The sequence below is a fragment of the Cricetulus griseus genome, chromosome 3, assembly GCF_003668045.3.
Source record: "Cricetulus griseus strain 17A/GY chromosome 3, alternate assembly CriGri-PICRH-1.0, whole genome shotgun sequence".
In the NCBI taxonomy this organism is placed as follows: Eukaryota; Metazoa; Chordata; class Mammalia; order Rodentia; family Cricetidae; genus Cricetulus; species Cricetulus griseus.
This window is the reverse complement of record NC_048596.1, coordinates 135,757,387-135,779,813: the sequence shown is the minus strand read 5'-3', so window position 1 is coordinate 135,779,813 and position 22,427 is coordinate 135,757,387. Positions and strand designations below refer to the sequence as shown.

At 34.3% G+C, this 22,427-nt stretch overlaps 1 long non-coding RNA gene across 2 annotated transcripts in view; it reads right to left on the bottom strand.

Annotated features, from left to right (window-relative positions):
• Positions 1-1,602: 1,602 nt before the first annotated feature.
• Positions 1,603-22,427, bottom strand: part of LOC113834799 — a 44,290-nt gene continuing 23,465 nt past the window's right edge. For both annotated transcript variants that reach the window (XR_004769174.1, XR_004769175.1), the window contains exons 4-7: positions 12,142-12,191; positions 9,237-9,345; positions 7,563-7,658; positions 1,603-2,489 (exon numbers count right to left, since the gene is read on the bottom strand). This is a non-coding gene — a long non-coding RNA (uncharacterized LOC113834799). The remainder of the gene's footprint in view (positions 2,490-7,562; positions 7,659-9,236; positions 9,346-12,141; positions 12,192-22,427) is intronic.

The window sequence follows — 22,427 nt, the reverse complement described above, 5'->3', positions numbered from 1 at the left end:
ATGATGCTGGAGAAATGAAAATTTCCTAAGGGTTCAGGGAGTAGAAAAGAATAACAGGAGGCCTGGTATCAAACAACAGAAGAATATACTTCGGAAATTTGAGGTACATGGATGCCAGCTGGAGATTCTTGTGGACTTTAGACAAGTAAGTGTCTATAGGAATGCTCAAAAGACTAAAAAAAAAAAATCTTTCATATGAGGTAAAGCAAAGAATACTGGAGAAAATATAACTAATTCAAAAGATTTGAAAAAAATTATTTTAACAAATTAACCACACACAAAAATGGACAATGGACAGCCCTGAAAAGATAGAAAATTACATTACACAAACATAGCAGTGCATGATTCATTTCTTAGAACTATATATGCAAATACTTATAGTTTCATATGTAGAACATCAACTAATATTTTAAAAACACCATGAAATTACAGGATAGTAAGGATGTATGAATCAGAGGATTTATAGGAAAAAATAGGAATAAATTATTTAATCATATCATAACCTCAAATCTTAATAATTTTTTAAATAAAAAATATAAATTACTCCTTGACATGGATTATTGTTATTCATCTTTTTTCTAGAAAGAGACAGGAAAATATGTCCCTTCAATTAGGACAGGAACATAAAACCCATTAAATTAAAATAAATTGCTCTAAATTTCTTCTTGTTGGACCAGGAAGATATTGTGTTTAGGGAGGCAATTGAGGCACACATATAACCAAAATCCTCAAACCAGCAATGAGAATGACTTTTGTCAGCTGCACAGGTATATGTTCCCTGCTCTGCCTGCCAGCAGCTCCACTGAATAAACACCACGTTGCATAATAATTATTTTTGATGTACATATATGAGGCACTTTTAAGAATGTTTTCAACTTGGAATTAATAAGATTCTTTAATAATGTAAGTGAAACTGGGGCCCCTAGTCCAGGAAATATCGCTTCTAAAGGAAAATAATTAATTCTCAGGAACTAGATTCCCAACAGAGAAAAATCTCTAAGCTGGGTTATTTAAGGAAACACCATGGGGACAGAATGACGACAACACAACACTTGTCTATCCAATTATTATTAACGCACCTCATATTGAGAATTAGGCAAAGAAATAAGAAGACTGTGTGAGTCTTGGTGAAATTTGATGTCTGAATAGAGAAAGCCATTAAACTGGTAGCAGGTGTGGACAAACTACAGGTAGTATTTTGTACTGTTAATTCATCATTTACAAATATATAATTCAATAAACTCTTCAATTTTGAAAATCAATTAATAAAAGCCATTAATAAAATATGACATGATAAATTGCCTTTTTTTTAGTTTTATATTTTGGAGGGGCAAGACAGGGTTTCTCTCTGAGGCCCTATTATTCTGAAACTCAACATGTATACCAGGCAAGCCTCAAACTCAGAACTTTGAATGACCTTCTCCCAAGTCCTCTAATGAAAGAATGAGCCAAGACTGTTTTGCCAAAATGAATTCACAACACTTCAATTCATATAAAATTATGGATACATATATATATATATATATATATATATGATAAAAATCCAGTAAATTATACATTCAGATCCAACTCCATGAAATGTCTTGCAACCACTCTCCTACACTGCTGTGCTTACTACAAATCTCATGCTTTGGTGAAGCAACATTTACTTAGAACTTCCATATCTCCTGACACATTAGGTTTATGTTATAAAAGTCACACTAGAGGTTGTTATAGAAACTACATCTCAGAAAGGAACTGAGTGGTTCCTTTTAAGCAAACACCTGTATGAGTACAAAAGAATAATCTAATTAACAGTGTTTCTCAGTAAAATATAATCTCTATATGCAGGAACTTATGGAACTGACGACGTTTAGTATTACCTGAATCATCAGTGATCTTACTTCTTTGCCTTTTGGCTGTAGTAACAGGTGTTATTCTCTAGACATGATATTAAACTCTTGTACATTCCATGACTGTAAAACTACTTTCCAAATTCCTGTATATTCAAACAATCATGTAAACATTACCTATGACATAGACAGAGCCATCATTCCCTCATTTTACTCACCATATATACCTAAATCCCAATCTGAATCCCTGTTGATGACCATTTCCACAGACCCATTACATTATGGCTACATGATTAGATCAGGTTGCAGCTTTGGGGATGCCAGTTGCTTATGTGTATTACTGGTCTAAAAGTAGCTCCTAATCTTTTGACCTCTGTACCTATAAAGAACACTAACTGAAATTTGCATGTATTTTATTTCATCTGATCTAATATACTTGCAGTATGTGAAGTACTTATTAAATTGAAAAACTCTCACAGCTTTTTGCTATAGTTCTTACCTTACAACTGAAGTATTTCTCATGGCCAAAAGTTATCATGAAAGACATTTTTCTGTAACCACAGAAGCAGCCATGTTTCCTTTGCAGCTGCTTACTGACAATTCAGTCACTGATATGGCTTCCCAGGTAGAAATTTTTCATACGGGACTGAAGCATACCTGTGACCAAAGAGAGAAAGACTATTATCCTGTGATTTCTCAAATCTCTTTAATTGTCCAGGTGACCTCAACTTATTGCTATACTGCACCACAATCTCTATTGTCCATGCCTCTACCATGAACCCTCCTACTCTCTATGAATTCAAACCAAAGTGCTGAAATTTTACTCTGTAATAAAATGATAATTTGTGCAAATTAGCTTCAGTTTATTGTCTCTTTCTGTAGGTTAAAATGCTGAACACAACCACTTGGGGCCTGGCACAGTTGCCGATGACCATGCTTGCTTGGGCAAGGTCAGAATGATATAGCAAGGCTTTAAATATCAGAGATGCACTCTTGAGGCCCTTTGTCCCTCTCTCCCCTGGATGAATGGACACGCAGGCATCTGGTGTAAACCTGGTTGGTGGCTCAGGAGCGTGAGGACTTTCCTAATAAACCATCTGTTATGAATCTAGTTCTGATTCCATTATTCCACTTAAGGTTGTATCATATTGTAGGGGGAAAGGCTTACTGTGCCCACTTGGGGACTGGCACAGGTGACTCTGTCCATACCCAATTATGTGCATGGTCAGCATTTCCCCCTATATCTTTGATATATTAAGAACAAAATCCTTGTTCTTGCCAAACAAAACTTCAGTTTTGGTGTTTTCATCTACACTTTGCTACTGCTCAGCCCAATGTTTTCATCAGATTATCTTCTCCCATCAGGTGCTATAAACAGAGGTCTCTGACTTCACAATCTCTGTCCTATATATTCAAGCCTGTAACAAATCCGTTTTCAGTTTTAAATAGCTTGCTTAAAACAAGTTGCAGTGATTTAGTAATATCCATGAGAAGATACTTCTGTGAAAAACAGATATTTGGAGAAATGCTAGTTGGAAAAGTAAAATAATCAGCCCATATTCAGCCACACCCAAGAGACTGGATTTGCCCTTGTTCAATAGAATAAAATCTTTTTTATATTAGAATGCAAAAGTCCAGTGACCAAAAAATATAAGATATCTTACAATTCTTATTTTAAAGGTCTATTGGGAGTAAAATAATATTTGAACAGTTTTTCGGCAAATCATTTTTATAAGGACTCAAGAAATACACCTGAAGAAAATAAAAGACAAAGGATGATAAAATGACCAGGAGATTATCATTTTATATTTACCTCCAAAAAGTTATGATACAGAAGTTTGAGAATGTATTAAATTGAAATTAAAAATTCTTGTGTTGGGATTTTGATGGGGATTGCATTGAATCTGTAGATTGCTTTTGGCAATATTGCCATTTTTACTATGTTGACTCTGCCTATCCAAGAGCATGGGAGATCTTTCCATTTTCTGGTATCTACTTTAATTTCTTCTTTAAAGACTCAATATTCTTACGGTTCAGGTCTTTCACTTTTTGATTTATGTTACCCCAAGATATTTCATGTTGTTTGTGGCAATTGTAAAGTGTGATGTTTCTCTGATTTCTTTCTCCAACAATGTCTCATCCATATATAGTAGGACTATAGATTTTTTTCATCTTGTATCCTGCCACTTTGCTGAAGGCGTTTATTAGCTGTAGGAGTTCCCTGGTAGAGTTTTTGGGGTCGCTTATATAGATTAACCTATCATCTGCAAATAGTGAGAGTTTCACTTCTTCCTTTCTGATTTGTATTCCCTTGATCTCCTTTTGTTGTATTATTTCTCTATCTAGAACTTCAAGGGCAATATTGAAGAGGTATGGAGAGAGTGAACAGCCTTGTATTGTTCCTGATTTTAGAGGAATTGCATTGAGTTTCATTCCAACTTGATGTTGGCTGTTTGCTTGCTGTATATTGCTTTTATTGTGTTGAAGTATGTTCCTGTTATCCTTGATTTCTCCAAGACCTACATCATGAAGGGGTGTTGGATTTTGTCAAAGGCTTTTTGGCATCTGGTGAGATGATCATGTTTTTTTTTTTCCTCAGTCTGTTAATATATTGGATTACATTCTTGGATTTTCATATGTTGAACCACACTTGCATCCCTGGGATTTAGGCTACTTTATCATGGTGGATGATTTCTCTGATGTGTTCTTGGAATGATTTGCCAGTATTTTATTGAGAATTTTGCATCAATATTCAAGAGGGATATTGGCTTGTAGTTCTCTTTCTTAGTTGTGTCTTTGTGTGGCTTGAATATCAAGGTTATTGAAGCCTCATAAAAATAGTTTGGTAATGACCCTTCTGCTTCTATTGTGTGGAAAACTTTAAGGAGAATTGGTATTAGCTGTACTTTGAATTTCTGGTAGAATTCAGCACTGAAGCCATCTGGCCCTGAGCTTTTTTTTTTTTTTTTTTTTTTTTTTTTTTTTTTTTTTTTTTTTTTTTTTTTTTTGGTTGGAAGACTTCTGATGACGGCTTCAATTTCATTAGGGGTTATAGGTCTATTTAACTTGCTTATCTAGTCTTGATTTAATTTTGGCAAGTGAAATCTGTCGAGAAAATTGCCCATTTACTTCGGATTTTCGAAGTTTGATGTACATAGTTTTGCGAAGTATGACCTGATGATTCTCTGGATTTCCTGCTGCGTGTCTGTTGTATGTCTGCCTTTTCATTCCTGATTTTATTAATTTGCATGTTCACTCTTTGTTGTTTGGTAAGTTTGGATAAAGGTTTGTCTATATTGTTGATTTTCTTGAAGAAACAACTGTTTGTTATATTGATTCTTTGTTTTGTTCTCCTAGTTTCCATTTTATTGATTTCAGCCCTCAATTTGATTATTTCCTGGCGTCTGCTCTTCCGGGGTGTATTGCTTCTTTGTTTTCTAAAGCTTTCAGTTGTGCTGTTAATTCTCTTGTGTAATTATTCTCCTGTTTCTTCATGTGGACATTAAGCGCTATGAACTTTCCTCTTAGCACTGCTTTCAAAGTATCCCATAGGTTTGCATATGTTGTGTCTGAATTCTCATTGAATTCTAGGAAATCTTATTTTCTTTTTATTTCTTCCTGGACCCATGATTTGTGCAATTGGTTGTTACTTAATTTCCATGAGTTTGTAGGTTTTCAGTAATTTGTGTTGTTGGTGAATTCTAACTTTAAAGCATTTGGTCTGGTAAGATACAGGGGGTTATTTCAATTTTTTTGTACCTGATGAGGGTTGCTATGTTGCAGAGTATGTGGTCAATTTTAGAGAAGGTCCAATGTGGCACTGAGAAGAAGGTAAATTGTATTTGGATGGAATGTTCTATAGATATCTGTTAAGTCCAATTGCGCCATAACTTCTATTATTTCAGTCTATTACTATTGTACTTGGTTTCCTCCAAGAAGTGACAGGTAAATCCCTTTTGCAGATATAACTGAATCACAGATCTCCACCCACAAGAATTTGACTTGAATATGTCAAACTTTATCTCTGATGACTAGATTTCAGAGAAAATGGTGGTGGTAGGACATCAGTTAAGGGAGAAAAGTGACAAGTGTCCAACCCAGTTATGATGCTTTGAATGAAGAGCATGGCAATATATTAAAAATGCTCCAGAGGCCTTACAACTTTTCAATAACTATTATCTGCCTAATGGTATCCAAGGCTTGCCTAACTGTAAAAAAATTCATTCCTCATAATTCAAAACATCAAACGTCATATGAGATTAACAACATAGAACTTAGATGATATTTCCACTAAGTTCATAAAACACTATAATCACTAACAGCATTCCAAATTGTTTCCTTATACCCAAAGAACACTAATATGTTAACCCAAGAACTATTCTGTTTATATATGAGTGTGTTAGTGTGTGTGTGTGTGTGTGTGTGTGTGTGTGTGTGTGTGTGTGTGTGTGTGTGTGTGTGTGTACCAACAATAGTAATGAATGGGTCATGAATATGAAATAGAATGAGGAATACACAGAAAGGATTTTACAGATAGAGATGTGGAAATTATGTAAATACCCAAGCCTTCTATACAGCACTTAATTTCTTAAAGTAAAAAATATGTAACAGTAAGGGAATTAGAAGAAGATATGAATTCAGCAGAAGAGAAGGTTGAGAACAATTGGGATGAAACAAACAAAACTCATTTTGTAAATGTTGGAAAATTACACATATTAAGTATGGAATCATACATAATAAGTCTGACTTGCCTTGGGCTCAAAAACATGGGGGAATTGAGTAGCATGCAGGTATTTAATGGTTTTTGACATTGAGCCTAGGACCTTTCGTTTGCTTGTTAAGAATTTTACCATTGAAGTACACTCAAATTGATTCTGGAAATTATTATAAATATTTTAAATATGGAACAAAAAAGACATTTTCATAATAGTTTACGACAAAATACTAGTAAGTATCCCAGGTAGAGTGTCACACAACCAGTAATCCTAGAACTTGAGAGGTGGAGGAAAGAGGAATAGTAGTTCAAAGCCAGTCTCAACAACGTAAGTTTGAGGTAATCATTGGCTGAGATACACTCTGACCCTTGTAACTCAGAAAACAACTGATCAATATCATTGCAATGTTTCTAAAATACGAAAGGTACCTGGTTGTTTTTGACAAATGAGAAAAGGGGCTAAAATCCCCAAATCTGTTTATGGTGTCTATGTTTCTCTTCTGTTTAATGTCCTTCCAAATTAAAAAAGAGAGAGATTAATCTATGATGATAAAAGACTCCACAAACCAGGTCATGTATACAACTGGAATTTCATGAAATTAAATGGAAGGTATTACCTAGAATCTAAAAGGGAGAGTGCTTTCCCAAGAGTTACAAAGGAAAATATACGAGTGGACGGCTCATCACAGAACATTTAGAACACTGTGCTTAGGGAAATTTATGGAGAAAATTAACATTAGGTATTTCTGTGGCAAGAAATTTAAGCTACTTATAGTTGGAAAGAGTATCATGTGATTTCCATATAAATAGTAAGACATGTACAAATGCATGTAGTTAAAATATGGTGAGTATATTATGCCATGTTTGTTTGATGTCCCTGGGAGGCCAGCTCTTTTCTGAGGGATGTTGTAGGTTAGTTAAATCTGGGAGCAAAAATGCCAATGCACAGAACTATACAAATCTCATTGAGTTTTCTACACATGAAACTAATAGCGAAATATAAAAGGAAGAAAGACCTTCAAATTAAAATACAAGCAGGTAGGTGTGGTGTCTCTGTCTTCAGCAAAAGCTTCCCAGGAGAAGTCAGAGATGGATGTCTGCACTTCCTTATCCTGATACCATCATGAGCAGGATAATGAGGTCATGTGTCAACATCATACAAGGAAAAAGAACAGTTAGCAAAAAACAATAGTTAGCAAATATATGTATATAATTATATGTATATGTATGTATATGTATTATATGCTTAATCAGGAAATCATTTTCATGTGATTAGTAAAATCAATATTAGTGTAAAAATATAAAATTAATGTATAAATTATGTTGATATTATTAAAAATGCAATATTCACAAATAATAAACAGATTGGAAGAAGTAGGCATTCTGGCTCCGTTATGTGCCATTCCTTTGTCCTAATTATCAGCATAACTATAGAATATGTACAAAACCACAGTAAATCTGTTATCAAATATTTTCCTGAAATTGAGAACAAAATCACCACATTCCAATTACATTGCTTGTTTGCAAAACATACTGAAATGTTACAATCTGCACACACATACATACATACACACACAAACACACAAAGAGATATGCAAAATTGTTTGGGATGACTATTGCATTCAAAATTATCATATTATTATCATTTAACTCATCTAACAAATGCCAAGAGTAATCTTATGGTTTCTTTTTCTATTTTTCTAACTTTTAAACTTTTACAAAAGAACGTTTTTGGGGCTGAAACCCAGGAAAGCACATGGTCTCTCCCATCACCACAGGATACAAAGAGATCATTTTCTATGAACCACCAACTCACTCATCTGACAGTTTGCTGCAATCTGGTCATATTCTATCAGCAAGAAGGCAAATTTCCTGCAGCCCACAATCAAGGAGGACTTTGTGGTTGGCTGTCAATGCAGCCTGTTGACAAGTCTCTTTAATTATTAATTACAAGTTATTCTTTAATTTAACTCAGCTAAAATATTTTCCTTTCAAGAACTCTGATGCTTTTGGCGACTGGTAGTCTTGCCAGCTTAAATCAAAATTGATTTTAGGAACAGGATTTGTGTATCTGAAGATAGGAAAGTGTAAGGTTTATGAAGGTCTGGGAATGGAAGTTACAAATGTCTGAGGATGGAAAGGTCTAACAAGGTGGATGAATGCAAGTTATGGAGGTCTGAGTATGTAAGGTATGAATGTCTGAGAATGGAAGTCTAAAACAGCAAAGTAAGGTGTCTGAATTAAAGTCAATACCCACTAGGTCAGCAGAAATCAGTCTTCAGAATTCTCTTTCCTTATTCTCTAACCTGCCATGTCTAACACACCAACTTTTTAATAATAAGAAAAGGTGGGATTGAAAGGTTCAGGCATTATGCTCGTCTGTCCCTGTTACCTTGCAGAATTCACTCAGGACTTACCCACAGTCAGCCCAGGGTTCCATGGGAACTAAGTCTGCATGCTGTTGTAAGGACCCCTTTAAAAGGCAGACACCTGTCAACTTACTCTCTCTTTTGCTCTTTGCCCTCTGCTCTCTGTTTTGCTCACTTCTCTCTCTTATTCTTGTGCCCTCTCTCTGATCTCTTACTCTCTTTTCTTGCTCCCTCGCTCTTGTCTCCCTTAATAAATGACACAGTTAATGAAAAATTAGTAGTTGAATATGAAAACCACAAGCAAAGCAAGATTTAAAATACCACAATGTATTTATGGTGAGCATGTCTTCAATGAAGCCTTCTCAGAAGTTGGAAAGAAGCATTTCATCCATGCCTGAGACTGAGATTATCATGAACAGGCTCGTGAGATCTTCCATCAGGATCATGCAATAATGGGGGAAATTATAAGAATACACAGTTAGAAGCAGTAAAACTGTCTGGGAGGCCATTAGGACTGATCCAGACCCCTGAACATGGAAGTCAATGAAGAGGCCTCTGCACTCCAGGGGGACCATGGTAGTGGATTAGTATTTTTCCCTGGTGTAAGGAAGGACTTTGAGAGCCCATCCCACATGAAGGGATGCACTCTTGCCCTGGACACATAGGATAGGGCCCAGGCCCAACCAAGGATGAGGGGGTGGACTTTGCAGAGGACACTACCCTGCCTGGGGAGTGGAGGGTGGATGTGGTGGGGGTAGGTCAGGGGTGGAGGAGGAGGAATGGGGGTGAGTGGAGGGAGAGAGGGAAGGGATTGACTTGTGAAACAAGTTTGTTCCTAATTTGAACTAATAAAAGCAAAACAAAAAAAGGAAAAGAAGCAGTAAAACTTATACATTTAAACAAATAATCATTTTGACATGATTAAGAAAATCTACATAAGGTACAGAAATTCACTAATTTCTAGACAAGTAATTTTAATATTATTATGAATGCAGTATTCACAAGCAATGTACAGATTATGTACAGTGGGCATACAGACCTCCATATGTGTTCTTTATTTGTCCTAATGAATAAATTATTATAACATTTGTACAGAACCATGAGTAATGCACTGTCAAAGAAATTTTGCTGAAAAAAAAAGAAGACAGGAGCATTCCATTCACACTTCCTGCAATGTAACCCTAAACACACACCCTCCATACACTTCTATAATTATGAAATCATATGAGATAAATGAGTCACTCAAAATTATCATTTACTTATAATCACGTAACTCACCTTATAAATTGCCAAAAGATTTACTAGGTAAAAAGTTTCTCAAATGTTCTCATAAATGGAAAATATAGTAAAATTTGATTTTTCTCTTACACAACACATATTGATTGGTTTTAATTTTTTTATTTATAAGTGCATGTATTTCTATGAGAGCGAGAGAGACAGAGAGAGAAAGAGAGAGAGAGGGAGGCAGAGATAGATACATAGAGACTGAAAGATTAGGTGTGTTGAAAGAACAAACAATGAAAAAGAGACGATAAATTTAAAAGGAAAAATGAGGGTTAAATCAGAGGACTTGGAGAGAAGATAGGAAATGGTAAAATGATGCAAATATTGTAATAATTTTTAAAATATGCTTAAATAAAACCAAACAGCCCATAAACACACCAAAATATAGGTATAAATTTAAATTATGCAACGATCATTTGGTTGAAAATTGATGTCCGAAGCATTAATGAAAACAATACTTTCTAAGGTGTGCAGCTATAGATAATATTGAAAAGGATGAGACAGTTCCTCTATGCACTCTCAGATTGATCGGTGACCCTTGTGTTTTCACAGGCTCCTACCTTGGCAATGCTGAAGAAAAGAAAATTTCCTATTGGTCCCTGCAGTAAGAGAATTCAAGGAGCCTGCCTGGTATCAGATAATTAATTAAAGAAAAATGTCTGAAAATTTGAGGTACACTGTTACAGGCTTGGCTTTAATGTAAACATTAGACAACACTCTGGAGAAGTGTATAATCAGGGCTTGCTTAAAGAATAAGACCAACTAAGAGCTGGAATCCAACCAGGACCATGGACTGCAAAAGCCTGTGTGAGGAGACTTATATGAGTTGCCATTGCATATGATTGGCTGTGTACTATCATATAGAGAATAGCTTTGGAGAGAGAAAATGAGAGAGAGAGAGAGAGAGAGAGAGAGAGAGAGAGAGAGAGAGAGAGAGAGAGAGAGAGAGAGAGAGAATGCTAAGCATAGTGATGGAAATCCAAACTCTGCAATAACTAGGGAGATTTCCATCAAAGCTGCTGTTTCATCTACCTGTTTGTTGCAGCAGAAGCATTAAAAAAACTGAAAGGAAAACTCACACAAGACTTATGACCCAGGAATACTATTGATATTCAGCAAGATGTGCTGCTGCTGCTGCTGCTGCTGCTGCTGCTGATGATGATGATGATGATGATGATGTGTGTGTGTGTGTGTGTGTGTGTGTGTGTGTATTCAATGACAATAATGAAGTGTTCATGAATTTGAGAGTGAAATGAGGGATACACAGGAAGTTCTGGAGAGTCAGCAATGTGGAAATTGTGTAGTCTTCCCTGAAGAACTAAATTTCTTAAAATAGACAATTCAAAACCCATAATAAGGGGACTTAGAAAGTATGATTTCAGCAGAAGTGTAGGATTTGATGAAGAATTAGGTTGAAAATGACCAAAACTCATAGCACAAATGAATGAAAACATGATATTAATGAAGATTAATCCAAGAAGAAAAGACTCAAAAGCTCAGATCTTGCATACTATGTAATTTCATTAACTTCAATGGAAAATAATACTAAATATCTAAAAGTTTCAGTACTTTTCCCAACATTAGAAGGTAAGAGAGAAAAGGGGAACATTTACAGGACACTATACTCACACAAATATGCAGGGAAAATGAACAGCAGTTTTTTTTCTATGGGAAGATATATAAACTACATATAGGTAGAAACAACATCATGTCATTTCTACAGAAATATTCAGACATGTACGAAATTTATGGATTCAAACATATGGGGAGAAGACATGCCAATGCTCAGAAACACAAAATAATTGGGTAGTCGATATAAGAAACTAATAATGGAAAATAAAAGGAAGAAAACCCTCAAATGACTATAGCAACAAAGAGATGGGGTGTCTATGTCTTCGGGGAAAGCATCTCAGGAGAAGGCAGAGAAGGAAGTCTTCAGTACCTGAGTCTGAGTTCCTCATGAGCAGGATGAATAGGTCATGTTTCCACATCCTAGAAGGAAGAAGAAAATGTTTAAGAACAAATAGTGTATAATTGTGTATATTATATACATATATATGCGTGTCTCTGTGTGTGTGTGTGTCTGCGTTTGCGTACATAAACATATACATATTTAAGTAGAAAATCATTTTCATATGATTATTGAGAATGAAATAGCTTTAAAAAACAAATTACTAGATGGGATGTATTGATATTATTTATAAGTATAAGTGTCACTTATAATAATAACAGTGGATGCAATGGGCATTCAGATGCCCAAATGTGTGGTTTCTCTGTCTTTTTGATCAAAATAACTCTAAAACTTGAACACAATCACAATAAATCACGTACCAATGAAATAGTTCTGAAAATGAGAACAAAGGCCAATCACATAATCTATTTTAAAACTTAGTGTAATGTGCCAACACAGGCATACACATGCTAGTATAAACTGAAAATTATTTGAGATAAATCCAGGGCCCAAAATTCACTTAACTCTTCTTATAAATTTCCAAAAGATACAGAAGTTTTAATGCCTCTGATAAGTTTTAGGACAAGGGTTACAACAGGAAAAATAGATTTTCATTCAAATAACACACATTGTCAAAGTTTATTTGTGTAATAAGTATTGAGTGTTTGTGTGCAAGCATTTGTGTGTGTGTGCTTGTGTGTGTGTGTGTGTGTGTGTGTGTGTGTGTAAGAGTAAGGAAAAGTAGCCATGGATTTCAAACTGAATGAGAAAGATTATATGGTAGTATTCGGAGAGAAGTAATGAAAAGGAGAAAAGACAAAATTATGTTGTAACTTCAAAAATATAAAAAATATGCAATTATGCAAAAATCAGATCGAAAGCAAACAGCAGCTATAAATTAAAGAACAATGAAAGATATAATTTACAAAATAATCTATGAAGCACTAAAATATACAATTGCTTCTAAGTTCTGCAGCCACAATAGTCACAGAAAATAATAGATAAATGTCCTCCAGGTTCACTGTGGTGGATGTGGCTGCTGTGGTTTGTTTCCACAGTCTGGCTTCCCCTATTACACGATGTTAACGAAATTCAATTTTCCTGAGGATCCAGACAGAATAGGAAGGATAAGAGAGGGACTGACATCAAATAATTGAATGAAAAATATATTTAAAATTGAAAAATAGTATTTGGATGTCAGCTTGAATTTGATGGTAACTTTAGACAAGTGATTGTCTATAGCTATGCTCAAAAGTCTGAGATCATTCATTCATTTGAAGTCCAGAAACAAATGCTGAACAAAACAAATCTCATCTAAAGTGTTTAAGAAAAAAAAAGAAATTTCATCTAACAAGGGAAGCACAAACACCGAATTCAATACCAGATTGTCAAAACTGAAAAAAATAAAAATAAGGAAAATTATACAGTCTTACTAAAGGTTATATATTTGTGTGTGTGTTTGCATGTATGTGTGTGTGAGTTTGTGAGTGTGTGTGTGTGTATACCCATTCACATATACAGAAGTAACAAAATGAAAAATGAGGCCACAAATATGAAAGACAACATGCAGAGATGAGTAGGAGGTTTAGCAAAAATTTAATGAGAATATTGTTAAATCCATAAAAATTTAAAACAGGACCTAGACATACATTCCTGCTACTTGTCTTTTTCTTAGAAGATAAAAAGTAAGGCCCATTTTCAAGAATAGGGTATCCATAAAAATAAATTAGTTACACTAAATTTCGGCTTATTGAGTTTTGGAATTTATAGATGGAATTCAGACACATGCATCATCAAAAAAATCAACAGAGCAATAGTGATTACTTGGAAAAGATGCAGACATGTAATGATGTAATGTTTATGGAAGAATGAACTTACAGATGATATCTGATTGATGATTGTTACACATTTCTAAGGTTTAAAATGTTTATTCATGGTATCAAAACAATAATACTATTTATATCAACTTACAAAATTGACTTCAAAAATGTATAGGTTCCCACATGTGTGTTTGATGACTTAATTATGTTTCAGCAATTATGGAAACTGGGTCCTATAAAGAACTGTCCTTTTGGAAAATCATGCTATAAGAGGATAAGGCAAATGAAGTTCCCATTCTCTGCATAGGCTGTATTTGAAGTTTAAAGTTCATTTTATTACAAAACATAGCTTCAAATCAAAAGTTACTCATTTAGAGGCTTGAACATTGTAGCAACATTAAATTAATAAATGCAGAGATTATGTGAATTATGAATTTACTGAAACACTTTAAAAATGAAAGATAAAGGATAAATTTCCATACAAATTGTAAAATTATTTAATGAGCTTAGAACTATGTCTGTAACCTAGTTGAAAACAAATGTAATTCACTAAAAGAAAAAATCTTGGAGGACAAAACTAATTTAAAAACCCCATTATATACTCTTTACCATATGTTGTTAAAGTTAAACATAGAACAGGTACTCGAATATGTATACAGTAAAATTAAAGTTTATTTAATTGAAAATAACTTGCAAAAATATTTTTAAATTACACAAATATACTTGCAAACCATGACATCTCAAAACTCAACTAGTACTCTTTCTCTTTGATGGTACACAGACTCACCAGGTGTAAATTGTTTGTTAGCCTTATTATAGGTTAAAGATAAATAGGGAATTCAAGATTGCTGGACAACTGCTTGCCTTTTCTCCAAAGTTTGAACTTACATATAAACTTTTCGTTGAATGTTTTCCCACAACAGTGACCAGCTCCAGCTATCCAGGCCAGAGCTGGAAGTCCTCCCCTTTTTCTATAGAAGATGAATAACTGCACAAGTCTCCCACCAGAAATTGATTAAGTCTCTTGTCTAGATGAGGATCTTAGGGTTGACATCCACATCCCTAATGTCAGAACTATGGAGAGGCCAATAGCAATTAATCAGCCCTCAGTATCTCCCAAACAACACATAAGAAACTGTGAACAGGAGAAACTTGTACTTACGCCTAAAACCCTACTGGTTTTGGACATGTGTGGTATTTCACATGGCCATGTCCTCTCTTTCTCTGGTTCCAATTCTTCCACTTTGTAAAAGCTAATTCCAGTTTCCATAGCTTAATTATCCATGTTCCTTGATTAAGGGAGACAGACAGATACTTTGAAATTAAAAATAAAACTTTGGGTATATTTTTAAGAAAATTCAAGCAGAGTCCTTATGAACTTTGCTAGGCAATCCAGATAGCCTTCCTCATGGGGTGTTATAAAAGAAACGAGGAATGTGAGAAGAGATAGAGAGGAAAAAAGTAATTTACTTTGGTCTCTGGTTCCCATTGATAATAGACAAAATAAGCTATGGTTGTTTGGAGGCTTAGCATTTATCTGTCTCCACAGGCCTTTATCCTGGCTATTCATCAAAAGCTTCCTTTTCTGTCTGGGCCTTCTGATTATGAGTGAGGGCTGCCAATTAGAGCATGATGCTGAATCATCAAATTGCCTATGACAGTTTCGACAAAAACTTTGATTATATTCATTAATTATATCACTGTTGGACATTTATTTCTATTACAGTGTTCTTAAAAGTACTAGTTCTACATAAAAGCATGTGTTTTACTGCCCTGATCATGGAACACTCCAAATTAGAATGGAGAGTATTACAAAGTCATTATTGTAAAGAAAGAATTATTTCAGGGATGTTTTTAAAAAGCAATTATGATCCAAAGGGAATGGAAAACTCAGAGCATACAGCGACTTCTAGATACAATATTGGCATACATATGAACTCACAGAAACCCTGGCAGGAAGCACAGAACTGTCCAGGATCAAGCCATGAACAATCCCAACATTGAGAAGAAGAAGGGAAAATAAACTCCTAACCTTAAATAATAAGCTCTAAACAATTAAAACCACTTACAATGGAAAAAATGAAATTTCCACAATGCAGTTTCACTAGTTAACCAAACTGCACTAATGACATCCCCATGCCCAGAAATTGATTGCCATCTCAAAATGAATTTAATTGTAATTTGGAATGAATGCTATTTAGTGTTTCCTCTAAAACAAATTAGTGAAAATCATAATTTCATACAATATTGATAAAAACTAGACACTTCTCATATCTTATTCTAAAGCATGAGGGCTGTAAAGACACATATCTGACAAGTTGGTGTGTGAAACCCCTTGTAAATTGGTCTGATGGTTGAACCTCACCAGGGTTGTAGCACTTCATAAAGTTCATGAGAGGTAACTGTGCCCTGAGAGGGATCTTATAACTGCATCTGCCATATCCCTGATATCAAAGTGACAAGGTCTGTGTATTATATTTGGTCTTCGAACCTTACTTTTAGTCCCTTTGTGTGATTGCTCTTTGTCATGAAGGTGATAGTATGTTTCTGTGGTTCTTTGTCTCCTCAGAGGTAAAAATACATACTGGAGTCTTCGTGATATATGATGAAGTATCCAAAAAATGAAAAATCTTGATGACCACAATTATATGATTATTATAAAAATCTAGTAAACATCACAACAAAGTAAACACATTCATTTTGCTAGTGTAAATCATGACTGGATGACATTGGAGGCAAGATACTTTTCATAAATTCAAAGTACAGAAAATAGAAGCACTGAATATTTATTATGAAAAGAACCGAATTCAGAAATATGACTTGCTCTTATATCTAATATTCCACATTTAACAAATAGCAACTGCATAGTTTTCAATTTAAAAATCGGAATATAACCTCATTATACCTAAATTGCTTGCTTCATGTGTAGCTTGAGTGTTGGATACACTTCAGGGTCATTTTGTGACGTAGAGTAACAACTTGTGTTTTACTGAGTAAAGACTGTGAACAAGATTTGGTATGAATGTGCATTCCTTTCTACTCTGTGACTCTGTGCTTTCCTGCTGAAATGCAGAATGTTTGGTTATATCTTTTCACATATATTAGGATTTTCCCATATGTGTGGCTATAGTAGGTAATTACCAATACGGAGTCAGGTAGAAATATAAGGGTATTTAATAGGGAAAAGCCTTACTTACAGAGCGAACCAGCCAGCCGATGATAGTCTGTACAACAAAAAACAAAGAAAAACCAAAACCAAAAACACAGTCCCCCTACTCACTCTGACCACGCCCTCACAAGCCCTCAGGTACTCCTGTAGCCAGCCCCTAAGAAGGCGTGGCTACAGCTTCCCCTACATGTGGCCCAAGCTATAAATTGGTAATTGCTTAAATCTGATTAAAAAAAAAAATACCCGTGTCTTCCTGTTAATGGATCTTATTTGAAGCAGGGTAAAATGAGTGTTTGACATGGAAGAAGAAAAGAGAAAAGTATCTCTTAGAGTGTGTGTTACATTCCTAATTAGGAAACTCTCTAATCTGGATTTGGATCCTGAAAGATCAGGTAGGCTACACTAGCTTTCACTTTAAACCTATCTAATTAGCCTCTCCGTTATAAAGTTCTTTTATGTATATATGAAAGGAGATTCCACTGAATAAAATAAACTTTAAACCATATCATAGTATTATTTCAGTTTCTTACAATATCAAAGTGTGACTGGGAGAGTGTATGAAATACACAAAAGAGAGATACTCATAGATATTTAAATTCATATTTTGAATTTTTCAAAAATGACTAAATTAATGTAGAAACAATGCTAATAGTCCTAGGAGTCTACATAGCAAACTCCATAATTTTATGGAATTTTTCCTATTTTCTTCAAGTGTCAGTATTTTTCTCATCTTACTAATTACTAGGATGTAACATTGTACTGAAGGCCATACATTGAAAATATTTTTCAAAAAAAAAAAAGCTGCGTTTTTATTACTCAAATCCACACCTGTATTATACATAATCCCACAAATGTAATCTTCATTAATTTTCAAGGCTGAGGAGAATAATGAAGGCTGAGCTAGTTTGTATTGCTTCCCAAGCTCATATTCTTGCTTATTTCAATTCCTGACTCCTCAGGAAAAAATCCTTTTGAATATCAGTAATTATTTTAAAAATTGGACTAATACTTACTGGGTAAAGTTGTTCATGTTTAACTTTAAAAATTATTTTTGGATTTTATTTGAGAATAAAATAATTAAAAGTTCAAAAGGAAAGAAAATTATAAAAACACAGGCCTAAAGACAAACTGGAAAAAATATGTTAATAACCAAAATAAACCCCTTCACCATATAGAAAATATGACATATTATATATGTAATCAGCAGATCCTTAAAGACACTATTTCCTTGTGTTGGTTTGTAACTAAGAATATTAACCCTTGTCATCTCCATCTCACATTGTCCAGACAAGTTTCATTAATTAATTAAATTAATTAAATGGTACACATTTGTGGTTCTCAGATGTCTGGTTTTTCTTTCTTTTTTTTTTTCTTTTTGGTTTTTCGAGACAGGGTTTCTCTGTGTAGCTTAGGAGCCTATCCTGGCACTCACTCTGGAGACCAGGATGGCCTCAAACTCACAGCGATCCTCCTGCCTCTGCCTCCTGAGTGCTGAGATTAAAGGCATGTGCCACCAATGCCTGGCAGATGTCTGGTTTTCAAGACAAGCAAGATATTTACTATTTTGTGAAGGTACATAGCTTTGTGTAAAGAGAAGCACTCAATAATCAAATAATGTTCTTAGGTCCAAAGACTTCAGCAAATTCCAGAATATGACAAAATTTAAATTTTAATATTATTATGTAAATGAGTAATCAAGTATCCAGAATAAAATGGGGAAGCAGGTGTTTTTAAAATACCATTAGCTCAGGAAGGTGGTCTCCACCATTGTGAGCTCAGTATGCAGAAAACAAGCATGGCTTTACTATTTCAGCTGCACACTCACTGAGCAGCATAGAGAGAAACTATATCAGAAATAAATGAAAAAAATTAATAGATAACATAGGAAGAAATATATGTGAGTGTGCTTAAAGTTATAAAGATGTACTTAAGACAATAACTTGCATTTACATTTTTAAGTGTCACAATTCAGGGACTTTAAGAAGCCAATAATTCTCAAATCTATTCAGAGAATGGAAGTATTCTATTCAAAGTGAAGAATGCATTAATATTTTCTCTATGGTGAAACACAATTAAACTTTAAAATGAACTTACATAATATAGCCAATATTCATGCAGCATTCAAACAGAGAAGTAAAGATGGAGAATTTTAACACTCACTACAATTTCCAAAGTGAGGACAAATTAATTTTCATGAATCCATTTGTATATGGTACATATTTAAATATTGTATTAGTGAAAGAAAAACACTTGATTCAAAGTGAATAATTAAAGATATTTCTGCATATGATCATGGGTGTGGGGATTCAGGTATATGTACTCAGAAGAATAAAGTTAAAATCAACTACAGATCTTATTATCTTTGAGACTAAGTCTATCATTGATTCTAGAGGTCAACATGCTTTCAGGCCGTAAAAGTAAAACCAATCCTGAGATTACACTGACATTTGTGTGTGTGTGTGTGTGTGTGTGTGTGTGTGTGTGTGTGTGTGTGTGTGAGTGTGTGTGTGTGTGTGTGTGTGTGTGTGTGTGTGTGTGCGTGTGTGTGTTTCTGCTGTTTGTAAAGCAAGAACTCATGACAAATTTTCTATGATTTCAGAAACCATAGTAATTTTTAGAAATATTGTTAAAAGTGAATACAAAATGATATTTGAATTCCACACTCAAAAACACAGAGTCATTTAAAATTTCTAATATATCAATACATAATTAATGTGAAAACTTTGCAAAGACACCAATACATATGAATGAGTAATTGTACCATTAATGAAAATAAAAAAAAAGATGGAGAAAGAAACGACAGAATGAAAATATATTTTGTAATTACCAAAAAAATGAACAAACATTTATGGTGGCACAAATACAGGACTTTTCAGGAACAATATTTGCCAAAGACGTAAGGAAAAAGAAGGAAGCCTAGAACAAGAAGTGTCAGATTGCATAAATGCCCCTTGAGCTGCAATATACCACCACCTATCTTTTTAACCTCTTCATCTGTTAACTCCATTTTCCAGTATAATATCTCTTAGAGATCATCAATCCAAACAAAGTTATAACAGCAACCAACGCATAATAGTAGACAAAAAATTTAGTAATATCAAAATATCTAACAGGTCCTGATATAACTAAATAAAAAAGTAGCTCAATCAGGAGAATCAAAGTGGGTTTATTTATTTGGGGGGGTGAGTGTCAAGACAGGGTTTCTTTGTATAGCTTTGAAGCCTGTCCTGGAAATCACATTGTAGACTTGTCTGGCCACAAACTCAGATAGATCTGCCTGCCCCTGCTCCTGAGTGTTGGGATTAAAGATATGTACCACGACAGCCAGACTGAGAACCAAATTTTTTTAAACATCAAAAGGAAAAGCGTACTGATGACAGAGTATAAAATAATATACCACTCAAAATTTAAAAGACGAATTTGAGAATTACAAAATAAAATTAAAATTTTCATTTCTGCAAAGGAGTTCTGCAAGGATTCAAGAAGTAAATTTTCAAAGTAAATAAGTAGAGACAATAAACATTGGCAAAAATGAAAAAATTATTACTTTAAATTCACTCCAAATTATCCAATTCATACGATTTTCAGGCATAGTTTACAGGAATAAAACACACTTTGGAAGATAGTTGGCCAACTAGGGATCACAGCTACCTAAGAACATCTGAAAGAGTCAGGAGAATCTTCGTTCAAATAGTTGGTGAGTGAAGGCAAGCTTGTAATGATTTCAATAGACCCAAGATAAATGATAAATGGGGATTTACTGAGGAACATTTTGAAGTGAGAGATTCAGGAGTTTACTAAGAGTATAGTCTATCATCACTGTTCTTTACTACTTCCAAGAAGCAGAAGTTAAGTCCCAATTGCTGAGTTATTGTTATAGATCTATATAAATTTGAACAGGTACTCATAAATCCATGAAACCTGCAGAAACCAGAAATGAATTAGGAAATCTTTCAAGGAAGAAAGGTATTCAATTAATCAATTTAGTTATGGTACCTTTGAATTACAGACTACCACGGCTAGATCTCACTAAATGTACACTAGAGGTTCAGATAACTTATTAATAACTAATATCTCCATAACATAACCAAAGTCCTCCTAAAGAGATAAATCATACTTAATATTATAAATCATAAAAAAACACAGGACTCATGGTTCACAGAAGTTAGAGACCTTAAAACCACTTCAATAAAACATTATAATATCTAACTGTATTACCATTTTTTGTCAGTCTTTCCACTGCATATTTGAGATCTAGAAAAAACAAATGGATTCATTGGGTTATAGTATATATTATCAATATTTAATTTGTATTATGTGTATAGATATAACAATAATTATTTATGAGGTGTTAATAAATTATAGACCGAGTGATGTGTTCACAGTAGGAGTTTGAGAAATACTGAGGTGGAACTTATTTAAATGACAAGTAATGTATTACATAGTTGTAATTTTAACTAAAAGGCAGATAGTGTGGCAAAGTGACTTGGAAAGTACAGTTTTAACAGGAGAGTAGAATGAGATAGGATAATTTGGATGAATATGACACAAGCTCATATAAATGTATGAAAACTATATATGTATTTAGAAACATTAATCCCCTTGTATTAAGGCTGGGCAAGGCAACCCAGAATGAGAAACAGGTTCCTGGAAGACAGGGAGAGGCTTAGAGACAGGCCTTGGTCCACTACCAGGAATCCCACAGTTAGATCAATCAAGAAAATGGTCATACACATATAGAGGGCCTAGGTCAGAGATTCCCCAAGCCTTGTCCAACATTAATACAAGCAGAGGTTCTTAGTCTTAATGAATTTGATATGCCAACCGTTGTTGATAACCAATGGAGCCCTATCTCTTTCAGAACAGAAACAGGGGAGGGTTGGATTGGTGGGAGGATATGGGGAATTAGAGGAGAAGAAGGAGCAAAATTATGTTTGTGATGTAAAATAGATAAAAAGTTCAATTAAAAATAAATATTACAAATCAATACTAAAATAACACTTGTACATGAAGCATGACAGATAGTCTGGATTTTGAAGTTGATTAAGTTGCTAGATACCCGGGGGTGAAGGAAAACATACTCTGGATGTATATGTCTGGATGTATACAGCCAGGAGGGTACTCTTATTACTTGTTTCAAATATTGTATGATGTGTGGTTAAAAGTTTTATTGCCTTTTAAATTTATCTATGCAAAAGGAGATAAATTTCCTATATGCACCCTTTTGCATAGGAACTGACTTGGTGTGTTTCTACGGCTCCTAATCTGCCACATGATGCTGGAGAAAA